The sequence below is a fragment of the Mus musculus genome, chromosome X (genome assembly GCF_000001635.26).
Source record: "Mus musculus strain C57BL/6J chromosome X, GRCm38.p6 C57BL/6J".
Taxonomy (NCBI): Eukaryota; Metazoa; Chordata; class Mammalia; order Rodentia; family Muridae; genus Mus; species Mus musculus.
Genome location: NC_000086.7, coordinates 17,080,569 through 17,085,304, shown reverse-complemented (window position 1 = coordinate 17,085,304; position 4,736 = coordinate 17,080,569).

Here is a 4,736-nt window from a genome sequence, read left to right as displayed (position 1 = left end):
TTCTTCCCACTTCTGTCTCCCTTTCCCTGCAATAGGTTTCTGATAAAATGCAGGATGAGATTTTTGGCTTGTAGCAGGCACTGCCCTTAGGTGATGTTCTATAAATAATGAATGGAACAGAACAACATTTTTTAAAATGCATGTTTTGGCACATATTCAATTAGTAGTGTTGGCACTTGCAAATCTAGCAAATAAGTGCTTTTCCCTGGCAAGCAACGCTTCAGCTCTAGCTCTTAAGGCCTACTTTCTGGGCATCTCATTTACAAACAGAAGCAAATACTCTAGAGTCAAGGGAGAGGCAGATAAGTCCTAGCCATTCCCTGGCAAGGAGACTGGTGAGCAGGCTTTTGCCCTCTGGGATAGGAAGATATCCTGGCCTTTCTACATTGGTCACACTCCTTTACGGAGCTCCAGAGGGCAGAAGCGTTTGCTCATTCCATCGTGTTTTTAAAAACAAAGCCAGATTTTTTTTTTTTAAAGCTATTATTTGGATGGATATTACTGTGTGTTCTAAGGGCCAGATTCTCAGTCCGCGAAGCTTTGTGGTGATGTGCGTGGAGACTCCTCTCATACTGGGCTATGGGAATTTTTCTAAGAAGAGAAACTTAAGCCAAATTCTCAACCAATATAATTCTGTGAATTCCCATAGAATTACGTAAGTTGGGAATCTGTGTACATGCATGTATACAACTTGCAGTATTTTATGAGGTCAATCCCACTATTGAGATGACCATAAAAGTCTCTCAGTCACATTGTTATTCTTTCTGAGGGGTCATGTTCTTAGGCTAGAATTCCACATGGAGTAAATGGGAAACTGTGTTTGTCTATATGTATGAATGAATATGCGCCTGCACATCACCTCACCATCTGCATGAAAATAAACTCCATGGCTATGATTTGGCTTTGTTTCATTCTTCCCAGGATTTTCTTCTTTCCTTCATGGTTTAGTTTGATTGAAATAGGGTAACCCCATTTATGGATGGTTCTCATCAACTCTGAACAAATGAGCTCTTTAAATTTTTGTGAAAATGCTTGAGAATTCCATTCAGGAACTTCCTGAACAATTTGGAATTGGCTGTAGCACCTTTCTGTCCCCTGCCTGCTAATGCAGGTGCTTTTATCTTTCTTAAGGACTATTTGGCGGAAAGCTTTGGTCATTGGAGTTTTCAATGTAACTTTTAAACCTGCAAAGAATAAATCCTACATGTGCAAGAGGGAGGAGCAGCAGCAAACTAGCTCGTGGAAACTTTCTCTTTCCCCCTCCAGCCATTGGTTGGGTGCCAACTATAGTTAGCACTGGCAGAACATACCAGTGTTTTGGTGAAGGGCATTTCTTGGACTGTGTTAAGAACATTGGTGGTCTTCCTCTGGTTCGATCTATAGGGGCTACTGCCAGCACCTCTAACTTGAAAGTGCTTGGACATAAAGGTGAAAGCAGATTCTACACCTCAGACTCAGGGATGAGTAGAGACACAGCTATTCTTGATGACATCGTTTTGTAACCGATTTGTCCAACAGTTCAAAATAAGACAATTAAAAGGACCAAATTATTGGTGGAAAGCAGAAAGAAGTGATTTATTTGATGAATCCACATTGGGAAGAGGCACAAAGAGATCCAGCTACTCTGCCAAGTCTGGCTTTGGGGTCGTGAAGTAAGACCGAAGTTTAAATAGAGGGCCAAGGGCATGCACAGAAAATCAAGGATTAAGGCATCTACCATTAACCCCTTTTTGTCTGGGCTTCCATCCCATTCTTTTAGGTGGTCTGACAAATTGTTAGAAATGTGTGAAACCTTTCTGGGAGACAAGATCCCCTTCTGTTTGGTGCCTTTTCCTTCTCCCAGAGTGATATTTCTGGGGTGTGCTAGCTGATAGTCTATGTCAACTTGACACACAAACTAGAATTATATGGAAGGAGAGATTCTAAATTAAGAAAAATGCCTCTATATAATCCAACTATGAGACATTTTCTTAATTATGATATGGAAGTATAAGCCCTTTCCTTCCAAGCTTGATTTTTGGTGTTTCATTACAGCAACAGGAACCCTAACTAAGACATGAAGAAATTCCCATTCCTTTAGGTTCCACCATTTCAATAGTCTGACAGATTGAGAGACTCAAGTGTCTCTCTAGATAGCTTCATTTCTGCCAGGTGATTACAGCTCTTCCTGTTTTCTTTCCCCTAATACAGGGACTGTTTTTCTGTTCTAGCCCTCTTTGTTTCAAGGTTCTCTCATATTTCAAAGACAATCAGTTCAGCAAAATCCATATCCTTCAAGCCCTGGGCCTGACTCTCATCTTGGGGAGTTCACAGCCTATGAGAGAAGAGTGATGGCAAAGCCATGGAAACTATGTGGCATCTTGGCTATCATATGGCAATACAGACCCAAGGTACTCACTCAGTCAGGGTTCTGGAAGAGAGAAAATAGTCAGGGACCTTAGGAGAAGAATCAAGATGTGGGCATGTGGTAGAGGAGTCCAGTGCAGACTTAGGAAACACCTTGAGTAAAGTCTAGGCATGACTCTGCATGCCTGTAAGCCCAGTATATAGGAGGCAGAGGCAGGAAGATCATAAATGCAAGGCCAGCAGCTTGAGCTACATAGTGAGACCCCACCTCAAAACAAAACAGAACAAAAGAAACAAAAAAGGAATGCACATGGCTTTGGAAAACCCTTGGCTGTCAACTAAGAGCTAAATGCCTGAGCATGCCCACAGAGCTCAGCACTTGGCTGGTGTCTCTCACCTCAAGATTCTACTCTCAATTGTTTCCCTTGTGCGTGACCTTTGCCACAGATGTTCTTAATATTAAGGGCCTTCCTTTCTCACATTCCTGCATGTTTACATTGGCTACCTGAATCACCTTTTTCCAGCTCTTTTTTCTTCCATTTTTCACAATTTCAGTTAAGCCTTTCTCTTCTTTCTGACTCTGTTCTCCCCATAAGTGATAGTTATGGTATTTCCATTGCCTCTTGTATACAGGTATACAGTATTGTCAATTTGGGCTCATTTCTTTGGACTGAGATGGGGGTCTCTCAGCTCTGTTTCTAAAGTACCCAAGAAGATGATTAATGGTAGAGAGGAAAAACTTTTCATATATCCTCTTAGGTTCAGTAGGAAGGAGATTAAAAAGTAAAAGTGTAAAACAAAATGAAAGATTAACAAGAGAAGAAAATAGGTTTAACATACACTCATCTTGGCAAGTCCCAAACAAATATCATTTAAGATCCATTAGAATTTGGAGGTATACCATCTGACTAAGGGATGCAAAAGACACTTCTGAGAGAGCAAATGACTTTAGGGAAAATAAATGGTCTGAATAGGTGGGAGATGTGATACTTCTATGATAAATTCTAGGCTATTTCTTTTTTGTAAAGATTTATTGATATGTGTATATGTGTGTGTACATGCACTTTCGTGCACACAAACACATGTGAACATATACACAGTCACTCAAACACAGTGCAGTGTCCACAGAGACCACAATTGTGTGTTGGATCTTCTGGAATTGGAGTTTCAGTCAGTTCTGACATGGATGTTGGGAACATAACTCGGAGCAAGAACAGTAGGTAAACTTGACCTCTGAGCCATCTCTCCAGCCTCTATTGGGCTATTTCTTTTCCTGACTAGTGATGACCTCTGTTTAGTGACGCATCCATCTTTCCAGGTTGGAAACCTCTAGGGAAAAGGAGTTATAACAAAAGTTGAAGTTGAAAAGGAGTTGAATTGTTATGAGAAGGTTCTACTTCTAGAAACATGAGTGGAGTTCAGAGAAAAAGCTTCTTCCTGCAGCTGATGATTCTCAAATATCTTTAGCTCAGAGTAATCTGTATGCCCTTGTAGTGTGTTTTGGACTCCATCACTAGCATGTAGTAGATACTACACACACACACACACACACACACACACACACACACACACACAAGGAAAACAACATTTAATGAAATAAGAAGAGCACTATTGAAGGATGGTGTGACTTCTTAAAGTAAGGAAACTCACCTTTCCAAAGAACAGCATCTGCCCCTCTGATAAAGAAACCCAACCCAAGCTAAAGTTTCCATTCAGGAATAACCTCAGGTGTCTATCTCACTATCTATTCTCGAAAAACTATGAAACTTTCTTGTCCCATCCTCACTCTCATCTCCTACAAAGTCCTGGCTCTCCTATCCTCATGATAACTAACCTTCATTCCCATGGGAAGCAATCTTTCTCTTGAGGTCAAAGTCATGTCTTGCTCAGTTCCTTCTTCCTCCTTCTGCTTCTCCATGAGCAGGAAGTAAGCAGCCCCCTCAGGTTTATTTTCCCATAGCCATAATCAGCCTCATCTCAGGTATATAGCAGTGGGGCCAAATGATCACAGACTGAAACCATAAATCTATATATTCTATATATCTGGAATCTCATTGGAGCCAGGCAAACCAAGATTATGGGATTGTTGTGGATTTTGCCCCATATTCACTTATTAAAATCCTAACCCAAAGCCCCTCAAAATTTTATTTTTTGTAGGTGGTGAATTTTGAAGAGGAAATTAAACTACAAGTGAGGTTGCTATGGGGACCCCTAACCAAATATCACTGAATTCTTTCCTCTAAAGAAAAGACTTGAGTGTAGGCTGTACAGTTAGGGCACAACTATGTGAACACATGGAAAGACAATGACCATCTTTAAATCAAGTAGGGAGGTTCAGAACAAACCTGTCCTGCTGACTTGAACTTCTAGATGGTCATGGACTTCAAGAC